This window comes from Nothoprocta perdicaria, unplaced genomic scaffold, assembly GCF_003342845.1.
Source record: "Nothoprocta perdicaria isolate Ctin4 unplaced genomic scaffold, notPer1 scaffold_257, whole genome shotgun sequence".
NCBI lineage: Eukaryota > Metazoa > Chordata > Aves > Tinamiformes > Tinamidae > Nothoprocta > Nothoprocta perdicaria.
In genome coordinates, this window is record NW_020455485.1 from 707,607 (window position 1) to 722,704 (window position 15,098).

General features: G+C 39.4%; 1 protein-coding gene across 1 annotated transcript in view; it reads left to right on the forward strand.

Moving 5' to 3' along the window:
* Positions 1–2,282: 2,282 nt before the first annotated feature.
* LOC112948206 (ecto-NOX disulfide-thiol exchanger 1) overlaps positions 2,283–15,098 on the forward strand; it is a gene marked incomplete at its 3' end in the record, with an annotated part of 257,294 nt that continues 244,478 nt past the window's right edge. The window contains exon 1 of the mRNA XM_026040430.1: positions 2,283–2,345. The remainder of the gene's footprint in view (positions 2,346–15,098) is intronic.

A 15,098-nucleotide genomic window follows, 5' to 3' on the forward strand; every position in this document is an offset into this window, starting at 1 on the left:
AACTCTCATTTGGGGTTCAGTAAATATTGCAAGCTTAAGCCTGCCTATGAAACAACTTCCTGCTTTGTACACAAACTCTAACAGAAACTGCAATCCAGCATGAGATCTGGGGATGATAATATTTGAAGCAAATAGTGGATTTATTTAGATAATATTGTCACTTTTATGGGGTCATTAATAAAGATCTGCCAGAGCTAGCAAAATCTGATTAGGGAGTACAGAGCAGAAGTGTTTAGTGTTAACTTTGTTTTTATTTTCACTAGTTAGGCCACACTCATTTCCTCCATGAAAATTATTTTTTTTTCTGATTATTTTTTCTCCCTACTTAAAATCTTGCCACTAATTAGAAATGTGAATCAGACCAGTGATATTCTTGCAACGTCAAGGATTTTATTTTTGAGTGTGATTTGCATTGTTAATTTACTATACACACATATGTGTATAGTAAATACACAATACTATACACAATATGTGTAGCTGCAGATTTAATGAGTAAAAAGAGCAGCTGGTTCTATTTAAAAGCAGTTGGGTGAAGGGGTTGCACGGTCCAACTCTGCTCTTCCTTCTGCTCACGGCTGAACTGTGCTGAATTTGCTGCTTCTGGACAGCTCTAGTTTGTCATAGGAAAGTAAGTGGGTTTGGGAAACCAGAAAATAAACCCATGCTTGCTCCTGTCATCTCCTCAGCCCGGTAATTCAGTGTGCAGAAGTGTTGGTGAAAATAGCCCTCCTTAGGCTTACTCTGTTGGGTTTCTGAGACAAATAGAGAGAATTGCCAAAGGGGGAGTGGGATTCGAGGGCAGGCTAGCAGCAAGGAGGCCGTGAACATGGAAGAATTGGATTGGAACATGGCATGAGTTCCCCTGCTGTGTCCAAAATGAACCACTGAATAGGTACAAATGTAGATGGCAGGATAAAAATGGAAGCTATTCAGACCAGAAGCAATTAACTTGTATACAGATGGCTTTCTGGCATCCGAAACTGCACAGATTTTGGTGGTTTGCTTTTTTAGATGTCTCGTGGAAGGTTAAAGCCTTTATATGGCCATTTCCAGCTGTACATGCACATAAAACAGATAAGGAAATGAAGCCAAGTGAGCTTTGTGTATAGCTTCAGACTTGCTCACAGAGATAAGCATCCAAAACATTAGTGCAACATCCTGGCCTGTCAAATGGACAGCATATCACTCTTTTATGAGAAAAAAATTACATCAAAGGATTCCTTCCGATTTCATAAAAGTGAAATATGGAGAATTATTAAGTATATGCCATGTTTCCAGGATAAAGCCTAGAACTTGAAAATCCTCAAAAGAAAATTGCTGTAAATATAAAACCTGTGAGTTCTTGAGGCAGCTTTGGTATAGCCTAGAGACTGTGCCTCTGCAAACCCTGGGAGAACAAAGTACGCTGTTCATGTGCTGTGATCCTAAATACAGAAGTGCAAGCAATTAACTTTTCAAAATGCTTCTTAAGCCCGTGCTTTAAAGAAAATAATGATTTGGGGCTGACATGAAATCTACACTCATTTATATTCTGGTAGAGAAGTTTATAAAAAATAATACTCTGGGTGAGTGAAAAACTTTTTTTTTTTTTTTTGTCTTGCATTTCTTCACATTAAAAAAAAAAAAAAACAGCTTGGATTTCCAGTGTCTTATTGGAATGGTTAAAATGTTTAGACTTAGACCAAGTTTTCCCAAATTGTGGTTTAGGTGTCTCTCTGGATATTTCAAGCCAGTGCAGGACCACCATCACTTCATGTATGTGCAACGACCAGGAGTTGTCACTGGAATGCAGGGGACAAGGGGAGCAGTTACAGTCCTGGTACAAATTACTTTTGAATTTTGTGCCTTGGTTTCTTTCTGGTGACACTATTAGCTGAAACAATTTCTCTGTAGTTTCAGTAGTTTCTTTTATTTTCAGTGAAAAACTCATTTGTCTGCAGCCAAGTGCAGTAGCCACCACCTCGTGATGCACAGCTGGCACCTGATGGAGTGTCTCCCAGAGGACCCCCAGACTTTCCTTATCACGTCATGGGCTGTAGGATCTCTATAGGGATTGCTCTTAAACTCTGCCTGCTCCACCTGTGTTAGCACCGAGGTGAGCCTGCAGCTGCATGAGCCATGTGTTTCCTCCCACAATTTATTTCTTATGGAGTTCTCTTCCAGTCAGTTGGTAGTTGGGAAGAGACACCAGTGTCTGACAGTTATTCTGTTGTGGAAAGTGGAATCTAGTATTTCAGAGAGAAGTTTGCACTGAGACATGAAGAAGCCCATCCTGTTATTTCCAGTGGAATGTGGCACCTGTTTACTCACAACTAATAAGACTTCTCTACTTAATGTTCTCTGGGGTATGTGTTTCTCCCTGGTTCCACTCAAAGTGCTTTCTCATGGTTAATGATCTGAATTTGCCAAGCACACTGACTCATTTCAGTGCTGTTTTTCATTATGTAAGCTATTAACAGGTCACTGCTCAGGTGCTGGAAAATCTGTTTAAGGCTAATAGCAAGGTGCACAAGTGCCTCTCCGTGGTGTATTTGCTACCTGTGCACATGTGTGCTGGCTTGATAGTCTGTAGAAAATCCCACGGCAATGTGGGGTGCGGCACCTATTCCATTAGCACTCAATTCCTAATCAGCCTTTCATTAACACGTGCAGCACTTCACCTTCTCTAGGATTTTGGTGCTATGTGACTGAAGGAGGGTGAGAGGAAACATGCTGCTGTATGGAGGAAGGTGTTGATAAGTAAGGAAATCAAATTATTCCCAGGAGAAACAGTTCTTGTGGCAGAGGAGGTAATAACACAGCATACGACATTGTTGTGGAGACTCATTTCCAGTGACTGTATATGAAAATCTGCCTCTCTCTCATGGAAAGTCTCTCTCTCCCTGAAAGTCAGTAACAAGGCTGTTGAGGAATCAACATTTGTGAAGATGGGTCAGAAGATAAGTGGTTGGATACAGGACAGCTGTGGAGAAGAAAGAAAGAAAGAAAAAAAAAAACCCTAACCAACCAACCAACCAAAAAAACAGGAACAGGTTATTTTAGGTCTCAGATTTTGACCACTCTGTTATGTCAGGGAGTAATTAGTAATTACTACCAGAACTGTTCTTGCCATTGCCTCTTCTTGGTTACACTCAGATAATGTCCCTCTGCTTGCAGATGGTTATGTTCACAGCACAGTTTTTTAAATTTTTCCTTCAGTGTACAGACAGGCTTTTTGAGAACTGTTGGATGAATATCAGAGATGGGGCAAGATAGAGTTTTGTTTCTGAATATAGTACATTTTCTAGAAGAAAAAAGGAGGGTCAAATTGGATAAGGCAGAATATCAGAAAACGTGTCTTTTTCTTTTTTCTTTTCATTTAATTTGCAATTTTTGTGACTAGAGACCATTATTAGGATAAACTTTCAATTTATTTATTTATTTATTTATTTATTTATTTATTTATTTCCTTCCCTGAATAATATCTAGGAAATCCTTTTGGAGACCAAGCAGGAAAACAAAGAAATAAAACAGACCAGTTTCACCTCATGCATTTTGGAGGAAGGTCTAGGCTAGGCCTCCCACAGGTAACAGATCAGAGAAGAAACATTCCTCCTCACAGAGATTCACAGCCCAACAGGTAGAGCTAGGGCCTCAATCCCCTTCCTTACTAGGGACATCCTATAGGAGACTTGCACTGGAGGTAGCTTGCATAGGTTAGAAAAAAAATAATTATTATATGTCCTGAGGTCTGTAAAAGCTTTTCAGCATAAAGCAGGGCAGAAATATATTCCTCATAGTAAAAAAAAAAAGGACACTGAAGTATTTATAGTGTTGCAGTATTTATTATATAAGGGGTATATGAGTGGTAAAGAGAATGCAGATTTTGCTCAGGATAAAAAGAACTGGATGAATGATGTTAATGAAAATCTGATGGAAGCAGGAGTTTGTCTACCATGCCAATCTCATATTTTCTGAGGCCCAGCAATAATTTTGTGGACATCTGAGTGAAATGATGGGTAGGTTAAGCCTTTGGCATACTAAATTTGGACTGAGAGTTTGTTATGCCAAGATGGAGGTGGGATGAACCCAGAGAAGATCTCTCAGATCTGCCAGGCTCCTCTTCTCCCTCTGCAGTTGAGAGCAGCTTCAGGGAGTGCTTGAGCCCAGCTATGTTTCAACTGCGCTTTGAAAGTGCCTTCCTCTCTCCAGACCATAGGGCAACATAACACAGGGGCAACCTGAATTTGCTCCATCCAACCCTAGGCCCCTAATCAGGCATCTTGGTTGCTTTAGGCTCCATATCTTTCCCTGTGGAATATAGGAAGAAGCTGAGTCAGAGGTGGGAGGTAGTTGAGATGTGTCTGTTTTTCCCGTGATACAGGAAAACATGCTGATTAATCAGTGGTACTCTGACAGCCCAGCTTGCTCTGTTTATTTTGCTTCTTATACTAAGGATAAGACTGCTTGAATGGCTGTGCTAATAAATACGATCCCTAGCATGGGCCTGAGTTTTACAGCCTTCCCCTGTTATCTGATCTGGTTTCTCCACATCCTGTTTTTTTTTTTTTTTGACTAAGGAGAACCCACATTCTGCTGAGTGTCTGCTGTGATAAGAACCTACCTGCCAAGCTCACTGCCATTAATCATTTCCATATTTTGCTTGTTCCAGCTAACGTCCCTAAACATCATGTAGCAGGGCCTTACAACAACTTCTCGGGTAGATTCAGTGCCCTCATTTCCCGGTGACATCCACTGGTGCTGCGTTGGTGGCCACAAGCAGTGGGACATGATATTTCAGGGGTTTCTCTATGCCGCTGTTTGAGGTGCATTTGAGCCCTGGTTGCAGAGGATAAAAATTTCTTGCAAGGATTTAACTCTGCAGGGATCTGGGGCTTGTTTAGGCAGGTACTTGGTGTGACATGATGAACTCAGGGATGGTGGAAAGCCAAGCTTGCGTGCCCTCACTTGAAGCCTAGCAAGCAAGCTGACAGAGCAGAGATTGCTATGTGATATGGTACTATCAATTAGCCACCTGTCAGGGATTTTCTGTGACTCAGAGAGGTAATGCCTGGCTGGCCGCTGCTTTCTAGGTAATTCCTCCTAATATGGCCCTATGTCCTTCTCTGTCATACTTAAAACCTAATTCTTGACATTGCAAACGACTTGTGTTTGTTCTCGTTATGTGATGCGTGTCTCTGGGATGAGTCAGCTGCACAACTCATCATGACCAAGACAGCTGGAATTATGCTGTGCCATAGAAGATACCAATTTAGTGACTACTATTGTTTTGTCTAATATATGGGAAGTCAAGCATATGTTAATTATTTTTCTTCGGAACAGACCCATTAAAATTTGAACTGGTAGTGTTAATGGCTCGAATATCGCTTTCAGTAATGTGAAAATGCCATGGAACCAACAGGCTTTGCAATCCCCTCCGTGAGCGTGAGATGAAAACTCTTCAAAAGCTGCGTACCAGAGCACGCTTTCCTTTCTTAATAGAGGGAATGGGCATGCTGCATCTCAAAAAGATTATTTTTTTTATTTATTTAAAGATGAACTTTAAAAAGGCCAGGAAAAGAACAGTACCTAAACTTTTTGAAAATATATGTTTCCTAGTTCAGTCATTACTAGAATATTGGCTGCACTCTTTGTGTTTGGCTTAGTACAAAGAAGATAACTACTCTTTCATCTCTAAACATTAAATGTTGATTAATCAAATACATTTCTAGTGAAATGTTTTAAATTGTGTAGGTTAGGGGCAAGCAGTTTCTCTTACCAGAATCCACAGAGGAAGCTAGCTGAGGAGGACCATAATGTGGTATTTTAATTTTGCAGTGGGGGTGGCATTTCAAGAACCTAATCCTTTGAAGTTGTGAGAACTGTGCCTCTGAACCCCATTTTCTGAATTACAGAATCTTTATAATGCTTTCAACATTTAGTTCCCTGTATTAGGAGGGCTTAAGCTGAAAAATTCAAGCCACTTGGGGATCTGAGGGAGAGCTGGAAACTTTTTTTTTCTTTTAAGTGATGAATGGCTTCTTAGGCAGAAAGGAAGTATTATCTAACTGATTGGGATTTTTTTTAAATAGGATATGCCTGCACTGCATGAATAAATTTGACAATTTTGGGCTTAATTGGGTAATGCAATTGCACTCACAGACACTTCAACACTGTGGCAACAATTAATGCATACAAACTTGCTGGGTTTTCCTGTGCAGTTATAGTACTTTTTAAAAACTCATTTGTAATGAATTAGGATCTTATAATTCAGAATGCCAAGAAAATTTTGATATCTTTTATGTACGTGTTTCTAGTTTAAAATACCCTATAATTGTTACAGCTGCTCAGTGTAATATTACACAGTGGAGGAGCATTTCAGGAGCATTTCACTTTGCTGGGAAAGATCTGCAAGTGCTTCACCTATGACCTACAGCAAGCCAATATAAATTTCTGGGATACACTGCAGAAATATAAGGATAGTTTGTGAAGATCATCAGCCTCTTCCTATTTCGTCCTCTTCTCCCTCCCTCGCTCCTGAAAATCCTCCTCCCAAACACAGGATCACCTAAATGTAAAACCTTGGAAGTCCTCATGACAGTACCTTAAAATCTAAAATCTCGCAATCATATGGAGAGCTCACAAAACAACAGATGTGCTGTTGTTAACTGTCTAGACTTAAAGATCAACAATCAGAGGCCCAAAATATGGATTTTAAGGAATACAAAAGGCTTTTCTTTGTTTTCTCCTTTTCCCCTTCCAATCTTTCTGAATTTTAATTCCCCTCAACTTCTGTTGTTGTGTGTGTGAGTGGGTGGGAAATAATTTGACACTGAAAAGCACAGCTCTCTCTGATTTCTCAAGCTGAGAATGTTTCCTTTTGCTCACCCTAAAACAAGAACAAATGCTCCAGAGTTCTTAGCACCATCCTGTTTCTTCCTTCTACTTCACCACCTGGACCTGCAGTCCCTTCTGAAGTAGGACTGTTAAATACAAATGTGCAATATCCTGAGCCCTCAAACGCTTTACTTGCTTTCAAATTATCCTCTCTTTTTTTTTTTTTAAAAAAAAGAAATCTTCTTTTTTTTTTTTGCATTATTTTTCCAATAATAATTGGACCTGGTGAAAGGACTCCATATTAGGCATTTTTGTTTTCCTTAATGAATGAAGAGCAAAAACTGTGATCTGCTGCATGAGACAGTTTGAAATAATGAAATGGAAAAAGGTTCACCCTGTTGCAGATGGCGTCTTAGGGATGCAGATGAGGCGGGGGGACAGATTTTTTTTCCTAGTCATTCTTTTCAAGCTTTCCAAATGTTAACCACAAGTCCAGTGAAATCCCCTCTGGAAAATTTCTGTGAGCCAAGTCACCCCCTGGCTCTCTCTCCCTTTCCTATCCATCCTCCCTGTGGATGAACGCTCACTTGTTTCCTGTGAATGTTAAATCATCCATCTCCCCAGATATTTCCATGTGAATGCAGAAACCTGAAGTAGGAGACTTAAGTATTCTTCATCTCTGCTGTACGGCCATGCTTCTTTTAACAGAGCAAAGCCTGCAATAAACTGGACAAAGAAATCAAGCATGCTTTGCTATATAGCTCTGAAGGCATTTTCTTGCCATAGCATCTATAATGTATTGAGAGTCTTGCTAACTGCTGGAAAAAAGCACCCTTCAAGCTGGGCTTTATGTAGTCATTATATATGATTATTTTTAAATGGTTAATTCTTGCACTTCTAGTTGAAACAGAAAGTATTTCCTCTCTCTATTTTTTTTTGCATAAATTCAACATTATAGATTAGTGAATAATTACAACAACCCTAGCTTTTGATTAAAATATCATGATTAGGAATAGCTGATTAAGAATAATAAAATTGATTTCTTAATGACAATTTGCAGAAAATACATTTTTAAAAAAATTTTCCACTTTGATGTGCCTCTCTGTGTGGGACTTGCATAACTCTTTAGCTAGCAGCATGCAGAAAATCATAGGATAAAAGGAGCTTCTTGTAACATTTTTAGGCCTTTCTTATAGGCAGTGTCTCTGACTCACAGTCATTTTGCAGGTATTAAAATGTGGTTTCCTTTCCCCTCTGAAAAAATACTCTTTTCCTCCTTGTGCTATCACTGCTCGCTGCTCCCATCACGTGCCTTCCTCCGCAGCCCGTATGTCTGTGTTTGGGCCCTCAGCACTGCCCTTCTCATGGGTTTCTTACAGGATCTCGAAACGCTCCTTGAGCTCCATCCCACAGAACCACAGACTGTTTGAGGTTGGCAGGGACCTCTAGAGATCATCCAGTCCAACCCCCTGCTCCAGCAGGGACACCCAGAGCACGGGGCACAGGGCGGCATCCAGGCGGGTTTTGAAGACCTCCAGAGAAGGAGACTCCACAGCCTCCCTGGGCAGCCTGTGCCAGGGCTCTGGCACCCACACAGTCAAGAAGTTCTTCCTCACATGGAGAAGGAGCTTCCTGTGCTTCAACTTATACCCATTACCCCTTGTGCTGTCACTGGCCACCACAGAGAAGAGCTTGGCCTCTTCCTCCCTACATTCCCCTTTCAAGTACTTATACATATTGATCACATCCCCTCTCAAGAGGTAGTGCCCCCTCTCCCCTTTCTCTTCTCCAGAGAAAACAGGCCCAGCTCACTCAGTCTCTCCTCATTTGATACATGCTCCAGTCCCTTAATCGTCTTTGTTGCTCTCCGCTGGACCCTCTCTAGAAGCTCCACGTCCCTATTGTACTGGGGAGCCCAGAACTGCCCCCAGTACTCCAGTTGTGTGACTGAGATACCTTTATCAAGGTGGCTTCAGTTCCACATGCAGGGATGTAGATGCTGTTTTACTTGGGTTGACTATTGCTAGTAGAGGGAATTAGCAGCCAAGCAGCAGCAGAGTGTAATTTGCGTTTTATCTCATTATACTAAAACAAGAGAGAAGGAGAAATCTCAAATGTATTAACACTGCATACAGTAAAATTCTAGTGTTTTAATTCTTTTAACTTTTTTTGATGAAGGAAAGAAGATGGTCAAATCATTTGGTTCTTGTTGGAAAATTCAAGGAAGAAGCAGAAGAAATCAGAGATTATTTGAATAATTCAAAACTGGTGGTATAAGCTATGAGCTGCTGATCACTGTTCTGCTTTGCAGACATAGATTTCCATTAATACTCTTTCTGAAAAACAGAAATTCTTCCTGTGCTGTGGAATGCTTAATTGAGCACTTATGGCAAAAAATAAAAAGCAGGAAAAAAAAAAAAGAATTATGCAGACCCCTTATGCAGACAGCATCGTTTAATTAATTTATTTTTTAAGAAAAACATGTCCCCTGCAATATGTGTTGAATGGATTCTCTGAAATTTCAGACTTCTCTGTCAAGTGGATAGAAGAAAATCGGTCTGCATTATAAAGTTAGATAACTGTGGGGAAAAACGGAGTTACAATGGGTTTTAGAAAGCTAGTATTGTACTTTAATACTTTCTTTAGGAAATATTTTTATATATGTATTAGTAAGACCATCTAATATTCTCTAGCGAGAGACACCAAATCCACAAATGAATTAAAGAGGGATTCTTTAAGAAGTCTTCTGTTATTTGCTGCTACTATGTAACAGACAACAGAGAGTATATTAACAGAGAGGCTCAACAAGATTTCTTTATCCTCTCTAAAATTGATGTCAAAGTCCCCTCAAAATTAAAGAGAAAATTATTCCACCATTTTGCAGATGAGTGAAATAACGTTGTGAGAGCACTGTTACCCTACTCATAGATCAACATGTGGCAAGATTATTTCTATGGAAATATGTCTACTGGCTATTTATTTTTTTTGTGTTTTGCTTAACATCAATTGGCATCTGAGATCAGGAAGGCTTAAACCAATTATGAGTAGGTGGCGCAGCAAAAACCATGATTGATGCATTTAGAAAACAAGGTCGATTTTTCTGGTAATGTTATTTTATTAAGGAGTGGAGCATGGGAAAGAAAGGGGGAAGCAAATGCAGGATTTTGTAGCATTAAATTAACAGGGAACTCTGTCCACATACAGATGTTCTTTCCCTCTTGCAAAACACACTTCAGCTATGCGGGCCTTGGAGAAGAGACGAAACTGCCGTTGTTACTAAGCCTATTTCCCTCTTGCTTTGGCTTATTGGATTATTTTATACAGTGGAATGATAGGAATTTAAAAAAGAAAAAGTGCTGTTGAGTCATCTAGTCCATCTTGCTAATGCAAGATTGTTCTCTGTGGATCTTCGTCCAGTTGGCTTTAGATGTGATTGGACTCCAGCCAATTTCCTTTGGAAGATTACTCTACAATAGAATACATTTCATTATTAGGATTTTTTCCTGTCAGCCTAAATTTTACTTTGCTCAGTATAATCACATTACTCTTAGCTATATTTTTCTGAAAATCCCTATTAAAAAAAAAATCCTTAGTGTGTACATCCTTCCAGAGCTTGTAGATAATTATCATATTTCTCTTCAATTGTGGCTTTAGCAAGCTATACATGTTTAGTTATTTTAATATTTTCTCATAAATCAGTGTTCTGAGATTAATGGTGACATTTATTACTGCTATCATTGAGCTGAATCTCAAATACTTCTCTTTAAAATTCAACAAGAAAAGGTTGGGCTAAATAAAAACTTAGAGATTGGATCATGGTGTCATTGAAAATCTACCCTTTTAACCCCTGTTTGTGACTTGAGATCTGCACTCTGCCAGAGTGCCAACTCTCCAGAGGCAGACTTCAGCAGTAAGATATATCTCAACTACCTTTAGTTATCTGCAGGGTAAGTACCTATATCAGAGCTGCTCTCCCTAGGTTGCTTTTGTGATCACTGGACCCTGCAGTAGGGTGCAATTCATTCAAGCTGTTTTAGATACCCACATTAGAATTAGATGAATCCAGCCCTGGAGGTATTGATTTCTCTCTCTTGATCAAGGATAGCTCAAGGTGATATGCTCAGATACTGAATTAGGCAGCTGGCAGATACATTTCCCACTAGGTATGGAAGTCTTGGAGAGCAGCACAGCTGGCACTGGAGGGCCACCTGACTTAAATCCATCAGTACCTCTGTCCTGTACCATTAGCTTCCTTGAGCATTTAGAGGCAGAGCTCACAGCAATAAATAATGTTATGACAGAACTTGGTAAATTCAGAAAGGGTTTTGTGAGAATGCGTGGGAGCATTTATAAAACAGTAAACTTGCAATGTAAGGATCCAGGCATAGTATTTCCCAAGTGGGTGGAAAGGAGACTGGCCACCGCACATGTGTTTGCAACCATCACTTGTTTTGTGCTTAAGCCAACAGCCTGTGCTCTCTGTTGTCTGCTAATAGATGCCAGGAGGACTCAGTCTGAGGCCTGAGGCTAAAAATTCCTGCTGTTGCCAGACCCTTGGAGTTGGGAGTGATCTCTCCAGCTGCCTTCCCAAAGCATATTTGAGTACTTGGTCTTGGCTTTTATTTGGTCAGTGTTAGGAAGGGACTGGGTGGTGTGCTTGTGTCTCTACTGCAGAGTGTGTGACCCTCCTGAACTCGGCACGATCTGACTGTATCCCATTCTTTTCCTCTGAATGGCATACTCATCCGAGACTATCCACACTTTTCCCAGTTGAAACCTGCGTGCTGCAGATCCGCCAGGCAGCAGGGTACTCTTAATTTGCAGTAACTGGAACAAAATGCAGCTATTCTCATTATTCATATAGACGTGCAATCCCAGGAGACTACCGACTTACCATAGCACACAATGCTTCATCTTGATGCTAGCAGACAGAATACAGGATTGTCTTCTGAGACATTTAACTTGGAAGCATCAACCAGGCTAGAGATGAGATGGACTTGGAGGAGAGTGGGGCATGGAGAAATACTTTTAATTAATTTTGCTTAAAATTGTTCTTCTTCTCTAATACTGTTTTATTATCATTGCAGTGAGCTAATTTTTCCACTGTGCTATCTGCTAGTAACCCTTCCCTTGATGGGCTATTCCTCATTATTTCTGACTTTTCAGACGGTGACATCTTAATACCTGTCCTCTGCTTTCAGCAAGAGGCACAACAGACTGCTTAGAAAGCTTCCTAGACCTCATCTTTCCAGTTTTTTTATTCTGCTCCTTTTGACATAACTGCAGCATGTTGGCCTTTCTTTTCTATAATGATAGTATGAGAAAAGACCAGTGAATTGCAGCTGCTGCACATTTATCATGAGTATCAATTGCTAGGAGAATATGATGACCCTCTTCCTTCTTCTATGGAAATGTGGCCCACCAAAAAATTTGGCTGAACTAGCGGCCAATTTGGAATGGTTCCTCCCTTAATGGAGGAGTGAGGTATATGGTAATATTCAGATACTGTTGAACTGTGTTATTTAAGAACCTGGATGTCATAGCCATGCTGAATTTACTTGTGTTAGCCAGTATGAAAACTATATTATGTATTAGACTTGTTAAATTCTTTATGATTATTTGAACAGCGTTTGTTTCTCAGCTCCCAGTTGTCACAGTAGTTAAAGAGGGGGAGGTTTAGAGATTTACTGAATCAATTGCATTCAGTCTTTCATGGGGTGAGAAGTGCAGCATAGCCCTCTTTTTCTTTCAAAAGGAAGAGAAGTGTGTATTTCCTTACTGAGTTTTCAGTCCAATCTTTAGGTTATAAAGATACTTATTCTGCTTATCTCAGGCCCTCGTTAAAGATGTAGCAGGGAAGGTTAGACACTGTACTGAAGCTACAGGCAGTGGTTCTGTTGTGTGGTTGTTCTGCCTGTATGTGTGTGTGTGTACTTGTGTGTGTGTGCATATGTGTGGGTGAGGATTGTTTCCCTTTGGAGGTGTTTGCCACCATAAAGTTGCTCAGTGTTTTGTATTTCCAGAAAAGCATTTTACATTGCTCCTCTCTGCACCTTGCCATTGCCTTTGAGACACACTTTGGAGAGCAGTGAGTGCTTTCTCTCACTTTCCCACACATCTCTTGGGACAAACCAGACACGGAAATGAGGCCTTTCCCGCAATTAGAAAATATCTGTCTTTGAGTAGAGAAAGGTCTGCATTTTTATAAACCTCCTCATTTCTCTTTTTCAACAGGGAACATTAGTTTGTACCGACTTGCCAAGAAGGTAATCAAATAGCGGGTTTCACTTTCTAATCCACCTCCTTCTCAGTTCAGTTCAGGACAGTCACCGGTCCATTTGCTGTTATTGATTAAGCTGCTGTCCATTGTATTTAGTTGGTCAGTAATAGCAGCGGGTGAACACTTTCCCTAGTCTGCTAATGGGGAAAGGTTGTGGGACTAGGTAGACAATAGTCTACCTGCATATTTTGTTAAAGTATGCACCTAAACTTTAAACACATGTGTCTCCTCATGGGGAGGAACACACACACACACACACACACACACATTTAACATAAAAAAAAAAAAGATTTTATTGCATTAGCATGTAGCATGTGCCATTATACACTGTAAATGTAATTCTATCCATGATGATGTGCATGCTAATATATTTTATTGAAGCTGTTTTGTTAGACTGAAGCTGAAATCCATGTGGAAGGCCCCTTTTTTTGTGTGCAATTTGCATCTTAGGTGAGCTCTGAGAAGATTGACTCCTTGAAGACGATTGAATAATCTTTTCCTCCTTCTTTCAGGGAAAAGTTAGAATTTTTAATTTTACCTGAAATAATTAGTATAATTTCATATGGGTCTAGGAGATAAGAGAGGAGGTGTGAGATGCAGCTTGATTAATTTGCCTTTATTAGCTACAACAACCATGAACCTGTTGGTCTTAATGTTCAGTTAAAAGGGGACTCATTTTGTACTTGCAGATGTATGTTAAGAAGAGCAAATTTAAAATAGAGATAGTAATGATGGAACCTGAAAGGGTAATTTTGAAAAAATGAGGTATAATAAAGAAATGCTTGGCATATTCATTTATTGCCGGATTTCAGTCTTGCCTGAATACGAAGGGAAGTCAGAGAATCTACCATCTTACAAACTTGAAGACAAAAAAAAAAAAAGTAAAACTAAGATCAACTTGACCTATTAAATATTGTTACCTGGCATCTAAAAGTGATACCAAGTTGTTAAAAATACCACCTCTTTTTTCAGTGATACAAACTAAATTCTAGAAATAGCATTGCAGTCACTCTGATACATATTTGTTGCCAAGGAAAAAAATCCCTTTCCACTGGATCTGACACACACTGAACATTCAGCATAGCATATTGGGAGTGTTTTTACTATGTAATGGCTTTAAAATGAGGAGATCACAATAGATTTCCATCATGGTGCCTCAATGTGGACTTTCTGTTTTATAGTTTGGTTAGTTCGTGATACAGAAACTGTTATTCTGTGATTCAGAAATTTAAAAACACTGCACTAAATCCCATCCAATTTAGTCATTTTGCTTTAGACAGTGACTAAAACATAGCTCTGATGATAGAAATAGTAATTACTTAATGCAAAACTGTAATAGATGATGTAAGATAAGAGGTGAAATAGTTTGTTTGTTTTGGGGTGGAAGAATTGTACCTTTTAAGTCTATCATCATATTCACTTTGTGGACTAATCTTTTAGCGTAAACTAACAAAGATGAACCCAGAAAACATTACTTGAGAGCATTTGTTTATTTTCCTTTTGCAGTCCCAGCAGAGTTGCTTTCATTTCCTATGAAAACTCAAATTCTGTAGAGTGTGATGAGCAATTCCAGCTGGACATTTTCAGGCCTAACAAATAGCATGTAAAAGAACTGGCAAATTTTAGCCTGGACCTTGTCCATCATGGACTCTAGAGAAATAGACTGAAAGGAAGATGAAGACACCAGATAATTTGTGTTCTGTATCTGTAGTCACACAGAGGTGACTGAGAGTTCAGAAAGTGTAGGAAGGTGGTGAAAATTTGTAAAAGAAACAAGCAAACAAGCAAAAAAGAAACCAGTAAACTGCTTTTGCTCTTTTTTTTTTTTTTGGCTCACTGGTCACCTACAAATATAAATGAGTAAGCTGACAATCTGGGATAAAATAATAAACTGGCATTTCTTTTTCTTCTTTTTCTTTTTCTTTTTCTTTTTCTTTTTCTTTTTCTTTTTCTTTTTCTTTTTCTTTTTCTTTTTCTTTTTCTTTTTCTTTTTCTTTTTCTT